Source organism: Eupeodes corollae, chromosome 2 (assembly GCF_945859685.1).
Source record: "Eupeodes corollae chromosome 2, idEupCoro1.1, whole genome shotgun sequence".
Lineage (NCBI taxonomy): Eukaryota > Metazoa > Arthropoda > Insecta > Diptera > Syrphidae > Eupeodes > Eupeodes corollae.
The window spans coordinates 143,063,581-143,087,279 of record NC_079148.1 but is presented as its reverse complement, the minus strand read 5'-3'; the positions used below and the strand labels follow the sequence as shown (position 1 = coordinate 143,087,279).

General features: G+C 33.8%; 1 protein-coding gene across 7 annotated transcripts in view; it reads right to left on the bottom strand.

Moving 5' to 3' along the window:
* The window catches only part of LOC129946332 (rab GTPase-binding effector protein 1), a 302,925-nt gene that overhangs the window by 42,436 nt on the left and 236,790 nt on the right, over positions 1-23,699 (bottom strand). The gene's annotated exons all lie outside the window — the stretch shown is intronic.

Here is a 23,699-nt window from a genome sequence, read left to right as displayed (position 1 = left end):
CTGATATCCCCATCTTCTCTGACAGTCAAGCTGCTATCAAATCCCTTGACGGTGTTTGAACCAAATCTCAAACGGCCCTTGATTGTCGATCGTCTCTTATAGAGATGGCGCAGCAATTTAACATTCACATCTGTTGGGTGCCGGGCAACAGAGACATCACAGGAAATTGTAGAGCCGATGAACTCGCTAAAAAGGGAACCGTCATACCTTTTTCACCTGAAAGGGAGAAGATAGGTATACCAATAGCTACATGTAAACTTCTGCTAAAAGAAACAGCTTTTGCGATAGCAATCTCTAGGTGGCACAATTTACCAACATGCGCAGCCACAAAAACTCATATGGCCTTCACTGGACCTATGGATAGCTCTAGAGAATTGATATCTCAAAGCAGACTTGGAGAGATGGATTAACATCATTAACCAAAGTTCGCGAATTGCTTGCGTCAAAAAAAGCTTCTTGCTTCAGTCATATTTTTTTAAGTACATTCTGAAACTTATACAATTGTACTCATAATAAGTCTAAAATTGTAATTATTCGTCTATGGCACTAAAACTTTTAATTATTCCTTAAAGTTAGAAAACAATAGATACACACAAAAAAACGTATGACATTTTAGTCACACGACAATAACTTTATTGTTCAAAAACAACGAAAATAAAAACACAAATTCTAACTCGTGCTTCTCCAATTTTATGGTCAAATTAGATTCATAATGAATTTTCAAATAAATTAAACAAAACGCAAAAAGAAGAAACCTACAGAAAACCTAACTCGTGCGTTGAAAATTTCAAGTTCATTAACACGAAAGCGCCACCCTGACGCCATGCTTCTAACTTGCTGCTTATTGCCTGTCAGTCAAATGTTGAACTATACAATAACCATAAAAAAACAAACTATTGTAATTATTGTTATCAGTAAACGTTTAGTGAAATTACTACTAATTTATCAGTGCATATAGTTACGTTTTGTTGTAAGCAAATAAAAATATAAATTCATTCGAAAACGCAAATTCTCTATTCTGTGATTTATTAGAATTCGTGTTTAATTTTCAGAACGTGTACGATGAAAGTTTTTCATAGATTCAATCGACCATAAATTGATTATTCAATAGGAGCTTGACCCTTGTTGGTGATGATGAAATGCATTTTGTTGTTTAAGAAAACATTAGAAAACATGTGAACTGTAATGAACTCAGTTATGTACAAAAATATATATGTAAATATGCTTCTCGAAACGCTGACGAAATAATAAACAAAAAATGTTGTCACTGTAATATTTTGAAAATGAAAACATCTTATGATGCTTCTTTTGAACTCTGTTGTTGATGATGATCTCTCGTGATTTCTTAAATTACAATGTAAGCAACTTATTTGATACTATTGCAACTTAAATAAGCTGATGATGAAATTTAGACGAACTGAACTCTCCCATATCTGAGGCAAAGGTTCATTTACCTCAGTTAACTCAATAACCTAGATAGAATAGTTCGTTAGAAAATATTAAGTAGATTGTTGAACTTAAAAGATGACTTGCAAAATTATAGTTTTTTTTTTTTTTTAATAAATGTTAGATAAGAAGAAGTCAATTCAATAGAATTGGGTTCATGAAATTTCTGTGTCAACTCATTTTTTAAAATACATTTGACGGTGCACCTAAACGCGTCTTAAAATTCTCAATAAGAAAAAGACAAATACAAAGAAAACTAACACCAATTTTGCGAGCAATCCTAAAGATCTACGACCTGCAAGTCTATCATCATTCCTCTTAAAATCTTGGAAAGATTGATTGATATCCATTTAAGGAAAAGTATTGATACAAGGTAAATCGGTGGAAACAGCGTTACACACCTAAGTACGCAACATCGAATGTTCCCTCCAGCATAGAGATTTCACTATTGGTGCTTTTCTTGACATCGAAGGTGCTTTTAACAACGTGGACACATCTGCACTTAAATCTCTAAACGTAGAAAAATCGCTTAGGGAGTTCATTCATTTAATGTTGACTAGCAGAATAATTAACTCAAAACTGGGAAACTCCTCTGGCAGACGATTCTTCAGTAGAGGCACACCGCAAGGTGGTGTTCTATCCCCTCTAATTTGAAACCTAGTGGTGAATGAGATCCTAACTAGTCTGGATGCAGAGGGTTTCAGAGTGATTGCCTATGCGGATCACGTTGCTATCGCAGTTTCAGGAAAGCATCTTAACACCTTGAAAGAACTTTTACAAAATTCCTTAGACAGACTAATATGTTGGGCTGATCGGTGTGGGCTGGGTGCTTAACCACGAAAATATCATATCATATCCATATCATTATATTTGTCAACCCTTCATATATTAAAGGAATCCAATTGAAATTTTCAGACGAGGCTAAGTACCGGAGCCTTATTTTAGACAAAAAACTAAATTGGAAAAGCACTGTACAGGAAAGAGTGCAAAAAGCTACTGTAGCTCTCTTTTCTTGCAAACAAGCCGCGACAAATTAAATAAAGTCCAAAGTTCAACTTGCCCATGTATAAGCAGATCGCTTCGCACGACCCCGTCTGCGGCACTGGACACCTTACTCTACCTAATACCTCTTGATATATTCAGCTGTAAGCTCTGCTATTCGCCTCAAAGCTTCGCCGCAATGGATTAACAGCAACATTGGTCACTCCGTAATTCTTAGGCATTTAGAATCAATTCCAAAGCACACAGACTACACCATTCCCCAACTGCAATTCGACAGAAACTTCCAGATTTCTATACATCCAAGATCTTTCTGCGAGGATAGGGTATTCCTGGAAGAGGAGTCAATCCATTTTTATATCGATGGTTCAAAAACAAAAGAAGGGGTTGGTGGAGGCTTGTAATCTGAACGACAGAAATGAAGTCTCTTATTTCGCTTTCCCCATTGTAGCGTGTTACAGGCGGAACTTTTGGCGATAAAAGAAGTCTTGTCCTGGCTTAAAGAAAACGTGATATCAGCATCTGATATCTGTTTTTTCTCACATAGCGAGGTTGCTATTAAATCTCTGAACTCTGTCTCTACAAACTTTAATGGATCATCTTTAATGGAGATGGCACAACAGTTTAATATTCACTTTTTCTGGGTGCCGGGCCATTAAGACAACTCCAGGTAACTGTTAGGTAGATGACCTCGCCAGGAACGGTACAGTACAGCCCATCAACAACTTCACCAAGTGTCAGGTCCAAAAAACATCTGGCCAACACTTATTTAAAGCGATGACGGTGCGTGCTATCTCTAAGCAGATTGCATGTAAGCTCAATAGTAGGTGTCATAACTAGGCACTGTCTAATAGGACAGCATGCCAAGCGTCTAGGCGTATTCTCATATGACTTTTGCAGAAGCTGTATGGACGATGAAAAGGAAAAAACAGTTCTTCACCTTCTCTGAAAATGCCCTGCACTAGCTCAAAAGCGCAAGAATTACCTAGGAGATCTATAACGATCTAAATCATATACGCATAATCGGCCTCTAACGTTGCGTTACGGGCTCAAACTGGTTTTCTTGAGCTTAGAAGAAAGCCTCAAGATTCATTTGGTATCACAATGGGCCATTAAACTGGCTTAAGTGTGTCTAGTTCTACGACGGTACGCAGTACATCCATTCAGTTCTAGAATAATACCAAAATTTGCAACAAGATCAATCCAATCCTTGTAGAATCCAGTTTTTTGACGCATGACACTTCTCAACATAATATTTGGCAATCGGTTTCGGTTCATATTAATCACCTGTATCAAATAGTCTGCGCTCAGCTTCAATGTTGATACAAAGAGTGTCGAAAGCCCTGTTTCCAACTGATACATATACTTAGGCGTACTTAGAGAAAGAAGAAATATTATTCTAAGGAAGTATCAAAGCAAATTTTCAACAATTTCGTATTTCCGAACACCCCAGATCTGTGCTTCATAAAACGGAACTGCTTTGCAGTTGCGTTAAAAACTTCATATTTGGCGTTGGTTGATATGTTGTTATTATTGAAAATTTTCTTCCAGTTAGAGCAAATAGCCGTTGCAGCAGCATCAGCCTTGGCTTTGAGGTGTTACATATCCTTGACTACTTCAAATACTACTCGATCATATGTCCAGTTTTCTGCTCTTGCGATCCGCCCTGCACCATTTTGGGATACCATAATCGTAGATTTTGCAGAATTTACTTCTAGTCCCCATTTTTTACAATAATCATATAGCCTATTGATCATAATCTGCAGTGAAGCTGGAGACTCCGACAAAATGACAATGTCATCAGCATACATAACTACTTTTATTTTTAAGCTTTTAAACTAGACTCCACAAGGAAGCCAATGAACCAAGTCATCAAGAAATAACGCAAATAACAATGGGCTGAGATTGCATCCTTGACGTATTCCTCGATTTATTTGGAATTCTTTTGATTAGCCACATCTATTATGAACGCTAGCTGTCGTTTGATTGTAAAGTTTTTCCAGTGCTTTAACAAACTTGGATGATGTACCTTAGTTGTAAGGTTTATAGAACAGCGTTTTTCTGTCAATTGTATCAAATGCAGCTTTCAACTCAACGAAAAAGGTATAAAGTTTAGCATTACGATTGAGTTTGCTTCGTATTATACATCCAAGAATAAAAATGTTATCGGCTGCAGAATACCCTTTCCGAAACCCTGACTGATACTTGCTCTGTTTGTTGTTTAAATTTACCCAGTAAGTAATAAGCCTTCTATTTAGTATTTATGTGTTAATCTTGAAACTTGCATTAAGAAATTATAGTCCCCTATAGTTTGCTGGGCCGTTTGAGTCATTTTTTTTAGGTATTGGCCATAATAGCCTCATCGAAGCAATCGGGATGGACAGCAAAACTAAAGATGATATTGTGTGCTTGGGCCAGTTTTTGTTTAAATTCGGTAGAAGTATATTTGAAGAACTCTTTGTTTAAATTCGGTAGAAGTATATTTGAAGAACTCTGTGGGAATCCCGCCTGAGCCAGCTACTTTGCCACCTTTAAGCGAATCTAGTACCCTTTCTACTTTCAAAAACGATATCTGCGCATCAAGGATGTTATCTGATATCAATATTTCGAAAGTGAATTGATAAATTAATCTGCCATTGTGAATAATACAAATTTTTAATATTGTGAATATGCTTACCGCAGATGTTTGATTTAAATTCCTTAGAAAGAAGCTTATCTAGAAAATCAATGTCATTGAAAACAAAGTGTGTTGAAAATGAGGAATAATATAATCTTGTTTATTTTTTTGGGAATGATTAGATTCCTGAAATCACGGACAAAATTAAGCCTGTTGCTGCTACAACAATTTAATGTTATTTCTATTGTGAGCTTACTAGAATATTGTTAAGAATTCCTGTTCACAATATCCATTTGTTCATTCAAAATAGATTTATAAAAAGTATTCACAATAGGACAACAACATTGGTAAATGACAGTCATAATGTCATGCTATCACAATGAAGCTTCGACTTCACGTTTCATTTGACAATCGTAAGGAAATAACGTAATGTTATGTAATGTGACTCCGAACGGAAGCTCTAGTTCAAATATGCTAAACATTTGCTTTTTCTGACAGCTCAACAGCTGTAAAAAGTCAACAAACAGAATACATTTGCTTTTGGAAGGATTCCCATTCCCAAATTTAATGTTTGATTTCAAAACTCATATTTTTTTAATTTTTATGAAAAATAACCGCTGCTAATGACAGAAGCCATTTTAGAAATGTCATATTGGAAGTGTAATTCAAAGCAACCTCGAAGCAGGCCCAACGTAACGCAGACGAATCTGAAGCGTGTTTGAGTTTCGGCCATTAAGAACTCTGCTTCCAAATTTCAAAACTGAAAAAAAACGTAAAGATTAAAAGACTTTCAGTACAAACATTTTGTCTTGACTTTAAATGATTTTTATAGAAAAAACGTTTTTTAATGCGTTTTCTTCAAACTGGAAACTGGTTACGAAAGTAAAGAAGTCAAAAATGTGTTCCGGCAATTCGGTTTGTCTGTCTGGCTGCTTTCGCACCTACAGAATAAACAAAAAATATAGGGTTTCTGTATGAATTAGTGGGACTGCTCCCCTTTATCATCATCAATCTCTCTAAAGGGTAAATGTAAAACATTTAAAAGTTTCCTATTTTCATTATAAATTCGACTAAATTCCAATCCGATTATTTTGGTTGCCGAATCATGTTACCTTCAAGAGAAATATCTTTTGAATATTTTATTGTGAAGTTTTTTGTTAAGCACCAAGATTTTCTATTCTTTCCAAATTACATTAAGTTCATCATATTTTTAAGGTTGAGATTAGAGTGCAACCCGACTTACCTCAAACAATTTTTTTTTCTCTGGGTTTGTTACAACGCAAACAGTTTTCTTAGAACTAGCTACGCATTGATTAAGGTTTACTTATCTTAATAGTGAAGATAAATACTCAAAAATTGGACCTAAGGAGGAGTTACATAATTGATACACGGCTTAGCATTTCTTAACTTTATAATAGTAAGTTAAGCAGGGTCTCAACGTGATTCAGGGTTGGTTTAAGGGGTAATAGCCAATTTATGTATTAAAACCTTGGTTAAATGTTAGTTTACTCCTCGAGATCATCTAGGATTAAAATTGCTTAAAAAACTTTGTACATACTTCAGTTACGATTATTGTCCAATTGCTAATTCAAAAAAAAATTATTAAATTTAACCCAAATTCAAATATTGTTCAAATGTCGGAATCCAGGAAAAGTAAGTAATAAGTACAACAAATGTAACCAACAAATATTTCAAGTATGTAAAATACAAAGCTTCCTTTCCTTCCTAATTATTTATGTTAAATGAAAAATGGCAGTCTGGCACCCTTCAGCTTTTCTTTTTCTTCATGTATGTAGATGTCACATAAATCTATCAATTGTATATTCAAATTTCGTTCTTTAATTTTACTATGAATACTTTCTAGAATAGTATAGTAGCAATAGTTCCTACTTTAAGACCATCTTGACAACAAAGTAACTTAACTCAACTAAAAGGCATATAGAACAATTGGAGAGGTAACATTCGTATGGCGACAAAAACGCCTCTAAAAGTAATCACTTAATTAACACACATCAACTACTGATGTGCCACACCGCCGACGACGACAATGCTTCTATATACGACGCCCGGGGTACACACATCAAACATCAGATAATCCGACAGAAAATTGTTCTGGAAATTCAAATGATTCCATCCGCATCACATCCCATTCAATGCGCACTAGAACAAAGATGCATATCCTCCCCCTTCCCGCCCCTTCATATTGTACCGACCAAGGTACATCTCATACTTAAATATGCTATGCTTATTGGAAAAGGAAAATTTAAACAAACGACAGCGACACATGCCTAGCACTCGCATGTCGCAGTGTCGCAGCGTCGCATCGCGTAAGGAATCAACATTTGAATGAAGTGCCAAATGAGATGAATTGTCAAATCAATCTTAATCAACTTTGTTTTATTTTTCTATCTTAAAAAAAAGAACGACAATTTAGTACGTAGCTACGTTTTTGAATCAATTTGATTGTGTTTTTTGTTTGTACTCTGGAAGTTATACCAAAGCTTCATAAGTTGTGATGGCGATGTTGATGGCGATGTGATGGCACAAGAAGGGGGCGTGTTTCAATTCAATACAAACAAAAAATAGGAATAAATAAAAAGTTATAAAAGACAAATTAAGTGCAGAATGAATTACGCGCGCTTTTCAAGTGATTTGATTGAATTTTCTTACATCACGCTCCACGTCGACGAGTACGACTACCGCGGCGACATTCACAGTGCGCCGCCAAGCATCATCATCATCAGCAGCAGAGAAGTGTCATATCAGTTGGCGGCTAAAAGATTATGATAATAATTATGATGGAGATGTCACCACTTGGGGATCACTTGATAATTATTTGTCTGATTTTATAGAATGAATGTTTTCAGCAAGATCAGTGATTTTGATTGAAGAAATTTCAATGTTGTTGATAAATAGCCAATTGCTATTTTTGATACAAAAGACAGAAATTGGGTAATCGTTTCCAAATGATCAAATGAGTCATAAACACACAAATTTTATTGACTGACAAAACACTTACGGCCATTTGAAAACTTATTCAAAATTATCAAAACAAAGTCGGCAAATGTACGTATACGCCACAGTGTCCTTATTTAGTTTTTTCTTAGAATTCACCGTCTATCCGTAAAATGTTTAAAGAAAAAAAGGTAAGTTTGAAAAATGATTCATGAAAATAAAATATTTTGGTTTTAAGTTGCATTTTCTTAAAAAGTTGATGATCTAAATTGGACAGACAAAGTGGTTGAGAAATAAGTCACTAAAATTTTAATAGATCAACAAAATTGTCAAATAAAAATGTATGACAGTTTGACAACTCCTTTAAAATATTAATTTGTAATAGAAAATGCTCGAGATATAAAAATAAAAAGTAAGTATACGCCAAAGTACACTTTTTGTAAGAAGTTATTATCCATTTGAATTTTTACTTAATTAAAGTTGTTTCAAGAAACGAGCCATAAAATTAACGTTTTTGAGGTTCAAGTTGCACTAATGATAAAAAGCTGTAGTGTTTTGATTTTTGGAGCCGACAACATAAAAAATGTATTCATTTAATTTTTAACTAGATTTACAGTATAAAATGGAAACAAATAAAATTTTTGAATCAACAAACTTAGATTTGACTTAAATGGGAGTCAAATCTTGATATTGTCAAAAAATTAAAGATTCTCATAGATTAAAATTGACTGATGAAAGTTGTATGACCATTTGACTACTCATTTAAAATTATCAAAATAAATTTGGTAATAGAAAAAGCTGAATGTATACAAAATATCACAAACAAAAAAGTAAGTATACGCCACAGTTCACTTTTTTCGAAAAGAAGTAGAAGTAGAAAAAGTATGCTTTAAAAACTTAGTTAAATTAAGTTTTGTAAGTATTTACTTTTACATTTGATAGGAAGACGCTGGCATTCTTTAGACGACTCTTTTTAACTATCAACTCATTAAAAGCACAACCAACAAATGCCTGCTTTTGCTTTGTATCTCGTTAAAAGAAATGCTGAAGATATGACAACAAATAATAATAAAAAAGTAAGTTTACGCCAAAGTATACTTTTTTTAAGAAGTCATTATACTGTTGAACTTTTCACTTAATTTTAATTATTTCAACAAACGTGTTATATAATAAACCTCGTTTATGTTCAAGTTGCACTATTGATAGAAGACTGTCCTTATTTGATTTTTTTTGAGCCGACTACTGTTTTGAAGTTTCATTTCACTCCCGTTCGTTACAAACAAAATCAAAAATGTTCCTTTGCTTTTTAACCAGCTTTACAGTATAAAATGGAAACAGATTGAAACGTCAAAACTAAAAGTTGGCTTAAAAGAGTCAAATGTTGAAATTGTCCAAAAATTAAAAAACCTTATAAAAAAAATACAAATTGAATGATTAAATTTATTTAATATTATAAAAATAAATTTGGTAATAGGAACAGCTGAAGTTATACAACACTTCACAAACAAAAAAGTAAGTATACGCCACAGTTAATTTTTTTTTCAAAATGAAGTCTTATTAGACTTTTATCTTTTGAAAAAAAGAGACAAATTATGTTTTAAGAAAAAGTTACCTAAATTAAGTAGTGCAGATATTAGTTTGCACATTTGATAAAAAGTCGCTGAGTTTTTGAGAATAGTCTTTTTGACGTTTTATCAACACCAACCAATAAATGACTGCTTTAGCTTTGCGTCTTCTTTATGGACACAAAGCAAAATGATTGAAAAGTCAACATTAGTTGCCTTAAAAGAGTCATAGTGAAGAGAAAACGACAAACAAATGATAATCATACTATAAAAAATCTTCGAAAAGAAAATTTCAAAATTTAACAAAAAGTTAAGTATACGCCAGAGTACACTTTTTGATATTATTGAAGGATGTTGAAATTTGTATTTAAGTAAAGTTCTAGTTTCTAGTCATAAAATAAACATTTCTGAGTTCAATATGAGCACCATCAAAATCTAGAAAGTCGTTCCCAGATGAGTAGCAAAAATATAAACAGGTCGAAAAATTGAGATCGCTCGCTCAAAATTTTCAAAATAGTATTTGTTTATAGGAAAATCCAAAAAAGTTGGCATTTAATCGAATTATAAGTTAAATTAAGTTAATAGTTATAATATTTTTGAACCTTCTTAGGCCGAACAACATCCTAAACTTATCGGTAACGAGGCAAGACTTTTACAATATAATGAGGACATCAGGTTGCCAAAAATTTGATAGCCAGATAAAGTTTTTAAAAAAATTAGTTGTTAGGCGGACTCAATGCTTTGGTACCTTTAAAAAAGACATAAAGGTTTAAATTTACAAATTCAAATGGCAAATTAAATCGCATTGAAAAAAGTCTAGTCGTGTAAAGCCAAGATTTTTAAAAACCAATACAATTTCGCTTAACACTCCCATTCTCTTCACATATAAATGTCCCTTCAAATATAAACTTGGTCGTCCGTCTGTGTCTTTTGAAGAAAGAAAACGACCAAAAACTGAAGATCTGATAAAATCAACTTCTCTTTCTGAATTAACATTTGCGACCGAAATGAATTTGCGAGCATCTGGGAAGTCGTGAGTTGCGAAACTAGTTCACGACATAACCACCAGTCCTGGAAAAGTTAAAACGTTTTTTTTTTTTTTTTTTTTATAATTAGCAAACACTAAAAGGGTTTTTATACCTTTAATATGCCAAAGACACAGTGTGAGCATTAGGAAAAGAGGGAAGGGTTGGATAGGAGGTGTCGGTGTACATTGGTTTTAAATTTCTGAACATTGCAATGACAGGAAAAGATAGAGCGTGGCAAGGCGTTCCACATTCGCGTAGTACGGCTAAAAAAAGAATCTCTGTACTTCATAGTACGTCCGAAGTTGGGCTCAAGGGTAAACTGATGGGCATTCCTAGAAGCGCGGGTATTACGGTTAAATTGTTTAAGGGGAGGAATGCAACTGGCTATTTCACTAGAGCATAGTCCGTTAAAATAACGGTAAAAAAGGGTGAGGCAAGAAACCTTGCGTCGATGTTCGAGTGATGTAAACGAGTTGATGATGTTAATGTCACCAATCATTTTAAAAGCTCTTTTTTGAATACTGTCGAAGAGGCTTAAATAAGTTACTGGAGCACCAGCCCAGAGATAAGAGTTATATTCAAGTTTCGGACGTATATAGGTTTTGTAGATTGTAGCCAGATCAGACGGAGAAAAAAATTTCTTGCAACGTCTCAAAAAACCTAGACATCTTGCGGCATTTTTGGCAACATCGCGTATGTGATCGCTTCACAATAGGTGGTTGCTGATGCACATTCCGAGGATGTCAAGATTTTCTGTTTCGTTGATGCAAGTGCCACTCATAGATAGTGGCAAAGACGGTTTATCTCGCTTTAACGATGCAAGACAGCATTGCGTTTTCGAAGCATTAAATTCCACACGATTTTTTATTCCCCATTGTACAATGCTGTGTAAGTCGGAATTTAATGAGCTAATCATATTTTGCCGTTGCAGTTCCACATCCGAAGAGGAGGGTTGTGAGAAAAGCTAAGAGTGCTATCGTCAGCGAAACAATGTATTGGATTAGAAGTAGCAGACAGGAGATCATTTATAAAAATGAGGAAGAGGGTCGGAGACAAAACGGAGCCCTGGGGTACACCAGCGTTTATTTTATGAGTTTCAGACTTGAATCCGTCCAAAACAACTTGTATTGAACGGTTCGAAAGAAAATTTCTAATCCAACGAAGAAGAGATTCGTCGATACCGAAAGCACGCATTTTCGATAAGAGAGCAAGATGCCAAACTTTATCAAATGCCTTTGAAATATCAAGTGCAATAATCTTACTTTCTCCAAAACGATGTAAAGATCTGTTCCACTGTTCGGTGAGATGAACTATGAGATCACCAGTGGACCTATTGCTACGAAAGCCGTATTGCCGTTCATTAAGAAGCTTCCGTTCCTCAAGATATTTCTTAAGCTGATAATTAATCAGCGTTTCCATGACCTTGGAAAGAAGGGACGTTAGTGCTATCGGTCGGTAATTTGTGGGAGAAGAAGATTCGCCTTTTTTTGGAATTGGCTGAACAAATGCAGTTTTCCAACTACTCGGAACGAGCCCAGAAGAATAGGATAGATGGAAAAGCTTACGCAGTGGTTTTGCTAGCGTGGAAGAACACCTCTTCAGAATAATAGCGGGGATACCATCTGGGCCAGCGGATTTATGAATGTTGAGATCTTTAAGAACTCTCGCCACAGTTCGAGTACGAAAAAAGATTGGTCCCATAGAATCATTTACGCTTTCAAGAACTGGGGGAGTCATGACACTATCTGGTAAGGTGGAATTTTCGGCGAACTGCCTTGCAAATAAGTTGGCTTTATAAATAGAGCTAACTAAAGGAGTGTCATTGACAACAAGCGTAGGAACCGAGGAAGAGAAAGAATTCCTCATGTTTTTTTACAAAAGACCAAAAATTCTTACTGCCTTTGGGACATTGCAGTATTTTTCGCCGTAATTTTTGGTCATGTAAAAATTTGGTCCTTCGAATATAGGCGTTGCAGGCCTTCCTGGCTTGCTTAAACTTTTTCCGGTTTTCCTCAGTTGGGTTGGCTTTAAAACACCGGAAGCTCACCTCTTTCTCCTTGATAACCTCTTTGCAGCTCGAATCGAACCATGATTTAACCTTGGGTTTAATACTTTTAACCCTATTCGGGATAAACGTTTCCATTCCCAAATGAATCATACTAGAAATCATATCTGTGTAGGAAAGCTTTAAGAGAGTCCGTTGAACCTACTTCAATAACTGGTGAAGAAGCCTAAGCTGTAATTATTGAAGCAGACTTAATATGAAATAATAAGATCAAAAGCTCCTAAAGTATTTCCTTCTTACAAAATAGTTCAGGAGTGCAAAAAAAACTGCTATCCCAATCCCGAATGTATGACTGTTTTGGAGACTTGTGTGAGTACAGATTTGCAAGTGTGTTTAACCTTACAGTTAAGTGTTTTTTAACAGTCCAAAAAGACGTGATTGAAATACTAAATACTGAAGAGTTGCAAAATGTGTGCTTGTTCTCTAAATGGGGCTTTGATGGTAGCTTTGGGCACAACTCATTTAAGCAAGCCTTTCGTGGATTGAATGCAGTCGATTTCGCTGTTTTTCTTACTTGCCTAGTTTCACTTCTCTTATAATATTATATATAATATATAATAATATGGAAAAATCCTCGCGCAAGCTCAACCAGGTTTGCAGGCTATTAAAGATTGAATTTTTAAGAGAAAATTCATCAGTATCTGTAGCTTAAAAGATAAGAGTAGACAAAGAAACTATCGATCTTCAAAGGGAAAGTGGCAATACAAATTTCAATGCAACACAATTTGAACTTGAACATGGTTGACGGAAAAGCTTTTAATGCTATTTCGGGAAACAAATCTTCCCAAAAATGGTGTATTTCTAATGCTTAACAAAAAGAATTTAATCTTCCAGAAGAAATGATACGAAAGCCAGTAAAAATGCAGCAATTACGATTTGATTTATCCGTTTTGCATGGATGGATATGCTTCGTTACCTATTGCGCAACTCAGTGAAGAAGCGCAAGAAGCCCGGAATAAAAAATATAGGGAGCATCATATAAGGAAAAATAGCAGAGAAAAAAACAAAAAAATTTACTGTCATGAAATCCAGTTTTGACAAGTATGCAAAAGCTCTCTAAAAAAAACTATAACTACTGCTTCAGGATGCCGTTGAATTATAAATATCTCCCTTACCAAATGAAGATAAAATATTGAAAAGTGAGGAAGAAATCTATGTTCAATCTATAATAATTGTATATTTGTAATTATAAATGTGTTTAACAATAAAGAAGTTAGTAACAATAATAATACAAAGCAAAAATAAACAAATTTTAAAAGAAGAATTTGCATTACAATTAATTAAAAAACACAGAGAATAATAATTACTTATAGTACAATGAGTCTTATTAACATTTTGGAGCCGTTTATGTAAATATCGAAATCTGATAACCCTAAAAATGGGCATTGCCATTAGAAACTTTGACTATGCATTAACATTGGCATAAGTAGAATTTGTGCCAAATTTCAGCTTCCTAGTCATGTTGGTTGATTTATTGCCAACTTTTTGTGGTACTGCCCCACTCTGCGCCGTCAAAAATAAGTAAGTATACTTTTTTGATGTTTTCAAAATTTCACTTGTTAAACTTTTACAAAAATAAGACCTTTTAATTTTCACTTTATAAAATAAAGACAGCTTTAACATTGAAGTTTTTGAGGCGTTAATTTTGACTTTTCATCATTTTATCTTGTCTTTACATACTAGAGTTTTTAACTTCAAAATAGGAAGTTATTGTAATGGGTCCGATTTGTCAAATTGAAAATTTTGACATTTCTCGAAGTTTCAAAGTCACTAGAGTCGAAATAAAATATTTTTAGAAAGATGTCCATGCGTGAATGTGTACGTACGTGTGCGATGTTTTTTTCGTTGTCCATAATTCGAGAACCAGAAGAGATATCGACTTCAAATAAATTTAATTATACAGATAAAAAGGCAGAAAAATGCAGGAAGGGCTCTCAAGAAAATTGCGTGGGCGGTTTTTTTACTATAGCATTTTGGTTAATCCTAAATATCTTACGAACCAAAAACGATAGGGACTTGAATTAAATTTAATAAAATATATTGTAGCGTGATACCAAACATGTCTATTTTTTTGAAAAAAAATTAATTAACGATTCGAATCAAAAATTTTACGAATACAAATTGATTTTATCTCCAAAACAATTTTGTGCTAGGACAAATAAAGTTTTTTAATGACTGATTTTGAGAAAAATCGAATCGACAGTTTTTTTTATAAAAACTAAAAACCTAAAAAAACAACACTCAAAGTTGGTAAAAATTGAATTTCGACTCAAATATCTTTTCAAAAAGTTAAGATTATGGCTTTCAACCAATTTTAACTAATGAGAAATATTGTTTTCAACATTCTGAAAATTTTTGAGAAAAATCGAATTTACAGTTTTTTTTTTTAAATAGAAATCTAAACAAACAAATTAATAAATATTATAATAAATATGATTTAAAATCATGACAATAATATTTTTATTTTTAAAATCATGAAATGAAAATAAAAATAAAAATGAACCAGCATAGTGTTCAAATATGCGTTTCGCCCACTATGCTGGTTCATTTTAATTTTTATTTTCATTTAATGATTTTAAAAATAAAAATATTATTTTCATGATTTTAAATCATATTTATTAAAATAATTGGTGTTCGGAACAAACAGTTCGACTGTTAACAGTCAAACATTTCATCTTCTTAAATTAATGAAAGTTGGTAAAAATTGATTTTCGTCTCAATTTTCTTTTCAAAACTTTGAGATATTAGCTTTAAACTACTTTACCTTTTAAAAAATATTGTTGTTTACAATCAGGAACATTTTGAGAAAAATCAAATTGACAGCTTTTTTACAAAAAAATAAAAACCTAAAAAAAAATCAATATCTAAACTTTGTAAAATTTTACTTCGACTCAAATAGCTTTTCAAAAATTAAAAATATTGTTTTCAAACTTTTTTTGTTCGGCAGAAAATATTGTTTTCGATATTTGGTATTACTTTTTATAAAACTCCGGTTTTTTCATATAAAAATAAAATCTACAAGAAATAGTACGCAAATTTGGTAAAAATTGATATTCGGTTCTTGATATTATCTCTCAAATTAATTTCACACGAAAACCTACAAACTTTTAAGCAAGGCATTCGACATATGCGATGGGTACTTGTCAGTGTGGGTCGCATCCCAGCCTCTTTTTTCAATTTAAAAACGAGTCATAAAATAAACGTTTCTGAGTTCAATATGAGCAGTGAGCACCATTAAAAATGGAAAGTGGTTCACAAATGAGTCACAAAAATATAAACAGATAAACAAATTGGGACTTCTTGCTCAAAATTTTCAAAATAGTGTTTGTTTATAGGAAAATCTGTTGATTTGAAATACCTCCGTCAAAAAACTATACTTATTTGATGGCTTCAAAATTTTACTTGTTAAACTTTTACAAAAATAAGACCTTTTAAGTTTTACTTAAGGCAGCTCATTGAAGTTTTTTGAAGCGTGAATCTTGACTATTCATTATTTTATCTCGTTTTCACTTTCTTAAATTTTTTTCTCAAATATTTGACTAAATTTTATGTCTCTTTTTGAAGATAAAGCTAGAGTATCGGAAGTAGCAGCCTAAATAAGTAATTAGTAATTAATAAATCTTTTAAAAAGTACGCATAGGCCCAACTGTCTTTTTCATTTATTTTATTTAAGGATTTACTCAATATTCTGGTTTATTATACAAAAATTATGCGTCAAGCCTTGTTAAAAGTTTAGGACCATTTAAATTCTAGATCAATTCAATAAGCATTCGTAGTAAAGTTTTTTTTACAAAAATAGTGAAAGTTGAAAAATAAAAACACCCTGGAAACAAACGAGCTGCTAAACCTCCCTTCACTTTCTTCGCCTCTTATTCTTCGATACTTACAAAGCAGTGTCAAATAACAATTGCTTATTGAGGAATATCAGAGTTTAACATTTAACAATCTAATTTATAAGACTTTAAATAATTGTTAACAATTCTGAACTTTGTGAATATCATGTACATTTTTTATATTCAATGAAAAGTGGATAAGTTTGAAGAGATAAAATTTCAGTTTTTATCAATTGATAGTTGACTTATGTGAAATTGTTGAAATTTTGTTCACGTTTTTTTTTTGTTTCAACTGCAAAACAATTTACTGAGCCACAAAAATCAATTCCTTCCACGAAACGTATTCATTCATCTGTCAAAATTTTCCACCAAATGGTCCAAAAATTACAATTACGTTACGATTACAAATACGAACTGCACATATGACACACAACTCACATCAATTCAACGTTGTCGCGTCACGCGTTGTCGTCATTATATGCAAGCAAACAATCAAGTCTGCATATAAGAATTCTGCTGCACTTAACTCACTGTGCCTGATGTTGTGGCACGGCATGGCAGTTGATGGTAGGTAAAAAGTAAGAGAGAAGACGCATTCCCTTGGAATGTAGGTCGCCGCCAAAAATGTGCATATACACAAAAACAAAACAAAGACAACATAACGCAGACAAAACAAACAGCGCGGCACGGCAGAGGCAGTGCAGCGAATGCAAAATACCTCAACAAGCTGCACTGCAATAAAAACGGCCAAAAGCAACCCAAAAGCCAGACAAACACAAGACTTTTGCACTTCTCCTTTCGATTAAAACATCATTTTGCTGTCCTTTATTTTCTTGTTTTTATTCTTTCTTTGTTATTATAATTTTTTTTGTCTTTATTTTTCCTCTTTGCACCTTTTGTTCTTCATTTCAAATGCAATTTATTCGTATTTTTCGTAATAAAAATTCACATCGTTGATGCCTTTGCTGCCGAAGTCGATAATATCGTCTATAAGTCGCGTCGCATCGTCGTTTGGGTTCTGCGTCTGCTGCTGCATCATGATGAAGCATCAAACAAACAAACCGAGAATGTTGAGTGTTGCGGTGGATGGATGGATGGATGAAAATGCCAAAAACCAAACAAAACAAAACTACCTTACCATCAACTCCGCCACCTTGTTGCATATCTGTCGTCCCTGAGTCTAAATATAAATGTTGAAGACAACAAAATAAGAAGAAAAATATTCAAAATAGAAAATCTAAATTTTAACATCTTGTAACATAACTAAATATACAAAAAATGTGTGTTTTTATTTGTTTTTAGAGCGTTCCGCGATGGCAAAGATACAATTTCACGCTCCGGCCAAACATATCTAAATAGCTAGCTAACCTACAGCTACAGGGGAACACATGCTTTATTTTTTTTTTTGAATGCAGCGCAATGCACTCGTTATTATCGCATATATTTTGGCGAAGAAGCTTATATTATTTTAAGTGAAGACATTTAGAAAAAAGACTTCTCACGACTAGGTCGTAACAATTTGATCATTTTTGATGAGGAAAGAAGTATGTTGACTTCAACAATTAGCTATCAACCAAAAACGTCTAAAACGTCAATATTTTTTGAGTCTTGTTGAGAAAATTTACCTCACTAAATTTCAACTTTATAGCACAACTAGTTTCTGAGATACAGTACTTTAAATATCGCACACAACTGAACTACATTACCGACTTAAATGACGGAACAACTGACAGAACATTAAAATTATGAATAAACATGTCGATACCGTAGGGCCCTAATTTGTACGAGATGGTAATAGGAAATAGGAACTATAATTTGTTATTTTAGTTAAGGGGGCGTGGTACCCATCCACTTAATTTTTTTAAGGCAAAGGGTGGTTTAAAAAGTAGAGGTTTTTATATTTTATTAATACAAAATATTATTTCACAGAACCAATACTGAAACTGTTTGTTGCAAGTAAAAATACACTAAATTTCAAAAGCTATATACGAGTAAGTAGACATCTACAAGATTAAATGCGCCTATAGAGACAGATAGGTGCGCAGTGCGGTGCAGTGCAGTGCAATCCAAACCAATTGCTTATGCCAGAAGCATGATGCGATGATGATGGTGCGGTAGTCAGACAGTAAGCGGTAAGGCGGCTCGGCAACGGCGCGGCGGCGGCAGCGGCGACGACGAAACAACAATCTGCGATAAAACTGCCGTTGGAATTATTGCATTTTTATGCGTCTAGATTGCAGACGCCACCGTTAGAGATTGGCAGTGGTATTTCTGTTCAGATTTATTTTGTAATTAATTAGTCTGCCGCGTGTTGGGTGTGACGAAAGTTTGTTTTTGTTTTTGTTTTTTGTCATTATAATGTGTGACAAACACGGTCTTTCTTCTATTAGCTAGCTATAGGTCTATGGTTTTTAGCTATCATCAGATATAACACAAATAAAGGGGTTGTCTTTCTAAATATGTATATTTTTTAAAACATGTCCGAAAATATATGAAAATTCAAATTTAAAAATAGGTTAAAATGAATTTTCAGCTTAAATAAAGTTTTAGAAGGAAGTGTAGTCACAATTTCGTTTTTGACACATGTCAAACTTACTTTTGAATATTTCTTGGAACATTATAGATAAACATTCAAATTTTCTTAAAAAATTTAATTTTCTTATTGTTCCAATAAGGAAACTTGTAAAAAGATTTCTAAGAGAAACCTCCAAATTTTGACAGTAGACCATACTATTGAAGCGAAAACGGTATCAGACAAATAGCAGCCATGACTTCGGTTGCAGCACAGGATCTTAGAGGTTTATTCACGGGTCCGTTTCCGAAATGTGAAACTATGGGATTAACAAACATTTCCTTCAATTGACAGATGAAACAAAAATGTCCGCCATTAAAACAATTGTTGCAAGATTAAAATTCTTTAACTCTAAAAAAGAAAAACCCATCATACGTGTTTCTGTAAAGGGATTCCTAATATTGACCTTTGCATTTTGACAGCTAACAGCTGCTATATTTTTGAAGCTATATCTGTCAAATTGGTTGTCATATGATCAAATTGAAACATGGTCTTTTATGTATTTGTTTTTCTTAATCAATTTAATCAATTTAGTTAAGTTGTGAAATCTTTAACATAGGGTTCTCCAATAGGAAATCAAATTTCGAAATCAAAAGAGGAACATTTTTTAAAAAGAGAAATGAATGTTTACTACGGTTTTATCGTCATATTTTTTTTATATTTTCATGAAATTAGCCAAAATGTCTTATTCACTCATTTTCTATTGTAAGTTTGCGATATTTTCATGGATAACATTTTAAGGTCTTGAAACAATAACGAATCGTCCAAAATAATAATTGATCACTACATTTTTGATAGTCAAATTAATTATCACCGAGCTTACAAGCTGTGTAAGATGATTCAACTCAATTCAATTAGATTGAACAATTTCAGATTAGAATTGTCAAAATTCATTGTTGTTGATCTTTTGAAGTGATTTTTAAATTCCCATATGAAGTTTTGTAATTGGTCCGATTTGTCAAATTGAAAAATTTGACATTTCTCGACGTTTCAAGGTCCCTAGAGTCGAAAAAAAAATAAAAGATTTTTAGAAAGATGTCTATGCGTGCGTGTGAACGTAAGTAAGCGACGTTTTTTTCGTTGTCCATAACTCAAGAACCAGAAAATTGCGTGAGTATTTTTTTTTTACCATAGCCGTTTAAGAAAAAGTTGAAAATTTTGGTTATCCCTAAATATCTAACGAACCAAAAACGCTACAGACTTCAATTAAATTTTATAAAATATATTGTAACGAAATGCCAAACAAGTATATTTTTGAAAAAATCCAATTAACGGGTTTTTTTAAATCAAAATAAACTGAAACAAAAATTTTTCACTTCAAAAATTTTACGAATATAAAATGATTTTATCTCCAAGACAATTTTGTGCAACAAAAATAACGTTTTTAAACATTTGAGAAAAATCGAATTGACAGTTTTTTTTACAAAAAAAAAAAAACCTAAAAAAAAGTTGGTAAAAATTGATTTTCGGCTCATATATCTTTTCAAAACTTTGAGATGTTAGCTTTAAACTAATTATCTTTACAAAAATATTATTTTCAACATTCAGTAAAATTTTGAGAAAAATCGAGCTGCTAGTTTTTTTTATAAACCTAGAAAAACATTAGGTACTCATAGTTTTTAAAAATTGAATTTCGAATCAAATATCTTTTCAAAAATTTATGATATTGGCCTTAAACTACTTTTTTCTTTAAAAAATATTGTTTTCAACGTTCAGTAAAATTTTGAAAAAAAAAATCGAATTTACAGTTTTTTCATAAAAAAAATAAAATCTACAAAAAATAGTACGCAAATTTGGTAAAAATTGATGTTCGGTTCTTGATATCTCTCAAATCAGTTTCATTCATCCAAATTGTTAAAAATTTAAGAAATGCTAATAAAATTGCTAAAACTTTGTTTTTTCTTAAAAATCTATTTAACAAAACTAGATTTTCAAGAGAGAATGCTGTCAATCAATTGAAGACATAAAGGACTCTTCAAGGCTCAGCAAAGTATTATCGAAGGAACATTGTAATCCTTCATTTCTAAAAACGCTTGATCGAACCTGGACAGCCTTTTCAGCCGAAGCTTCTGGTGAAGACGCACTTTCCGGGTTGCGAGAGTGATAACCCCGAATTGCTTGACACCACAGAGCTAAACGTAGCTCATGTGGAGCAAGTAAATTCCGTTATAACCAGAGAAAATATTTTGTGGGCCATCAATACTTTCTCTCCAAATAAATCCCCAGGCATGGATGGCATACTGCCAGTTATGCTTCAAAAGTTCCATGATGTGGCAGCTCCATGGCTGGAACAAATTTTCAAAGGATGCCTCCTTCTCAAACATGTGCCCATGTCGTGGAGACATGTCAAAGTAGTTTTTTATCCCGAAAGTGGATATGCGAGGTCACGAATCAGGGAAGGATTTCATACCAGTGTTTAATATCTTTTGGGCTTTAAACCTTGGAGCGCATTCTTGATTGCCATATTAGAGAAATCCTAGTTGGACGACCTTTTGAAAGCTCTCAGTATGCTTATCTTAAGGGCAAATCCACAGAGACTGCCCTCCATGAGGTAGAAAAAAACAATCCATTATAAAGAATTTACTCTTGCCACCTTCCTAGACATAGAAGGTGATTTTAACAACGTCCTTACCGAATCCATAGAAGAATCGCTCGTTAAGTTCGGTGTAGAAGACTTCATTCGAGAATGGATCATTTCAATGCTCAGTAGTAGGAAGATTCGAGCCACTCTAGGCAATACAATCGCAACAAAACACGTGAGTAGGGGAACACCCCAGGGTGGTGTCCTTTTGCCTCTTCTATGGCTTCTGGTCATGGATACAATTCTCGTTAAATTAGAGAGAAGTGAATTGAAGGCGGTAGCCTATGAGGATAATTTGGTGCTATTGGGGTCAGGAAAGTACAACTTTGTGATGAGTGAAATCACGGAGTCCGCTTTGAAGAAAGTTAGCAACTGGGCCACGAGTTGTGAACTAATAGTTAACTAAAGTAAAACTGAACTGTTGCTCTTTACCACCAAAAATAAAGTACCGCCATTCACGCTACTTCGACTCAACGGTCAAATCCTATCATTGTCTTCCAGTGCAAAATATTTGGGAGTTATACTCGACCCTAAACTAAACTGGAAACTATATATTGAAGAACGGGTTAAGAAGGCCTGTATTGGTTTCTACGCCTGCAGCAAAACTTTCGGCAAAAAGTGGATATGATTTTATGGACGTACACAGCCTAGTACGTCCAATCTTACCATATTGGTCGATTGTGTGGTGGCCTGCTCTTAGGAAAGCCTATAATACTGATAAGCTAAAGAAGGTTCGGAAAACACCACAGGGGCCATGCGTACTTGCCTAACGGACGCCTTAAACGTCATTTTGGATCTTCTACCAATCGACCTTTTTATTATATACATAGTTTCCTGCAGCGCTATTAGGCTGAAGGAATCAAACAGCTGGTTGTCAAAACCTTATGGTCACAGCAACACAACGAAATTGATTCCCTCAGATATTATCTCGGTAGACACTGACTCCTACTCCTCCTACTTTGAGCCTTAATAAGAGTTTTAAGGTTATTTTCCCATCGAGAGAAGATTGAGAGGATGACATATTGTCAATAGGTTTCGACACAACCATCTTTATTGACGGCTCAAAGATGAAGAGCGGAGTTGGTTCTGGGATCTTTTCTGAGTCCCAAAATGTAGCTTAATCCTCTAGGCTTCCTGATTTTGCTAGCGTTTTTCAGGCTGAACTGCTGGCAATAAGGGAGGCATGTAAGATACTTAAACAAAACCCAAACCAGAATCGAAATGCGGTTATCTTTATAGACTCGGCCATATCCTCATCTAAATTGGTCCAGCAATGTCACGATAAGCTTGCGAGCCTGAATATTAACCTCGGTGTCACCCTGATCTGGGTTCCGTGCCATAGTAGTATCGTGGGAAATGAACGGGCTGACGAGCTAGAAAGGCAAGGATCGGCCCTTCATAGCTCACTTGCGGAAATGCACCTCTTGGTGCTATGAAGGGTAAAATCTCTTCTATCTACCAAACTGAATAAAACCGAAGGTGGAGCAATTTACCCAACTGCATTATATCCTACAAACCTAAAAACTTTTAAGCAAGACAAAAAGACAGACGGGATGGGAAGCTTCTTTTTATAAATTTTCATCAAATTTGTTGTGATTTAATAACTGGGAAATTGTTTCAGTCGTTTGTGTAAGCGTCTGACAGCTTTTTAGCTATCAATTTAGCTTTCACCTTAGATAAAGTTCGTTCATTTTGATTGTCAATACACAATAATCACCCTAGCCGATTCTTCACCAGTTCAGGAAACTTTTCTTTCAAAACCGACATATTAATCATTTTATTTTAGAGAATTTTAAGAATTTTAAATAGTTCCATCTTAGCTACATAAAGCTACTTTTTCCTTGTCAAATACCAAAAGATGACAGATTTATGGCTGGAAAATAGTGGACTATTTAAAAAAACACCTATATAATGACATTTACGAGCGTTTTTTCGAGATACTTGCAAATGACAAAATTGCTTTGTGTTCGGCCAATATTCTGAGCTCTTTGCTCATATTACGGTCGCTTTAAGAACTTATTTATACCACTGGCTTAGT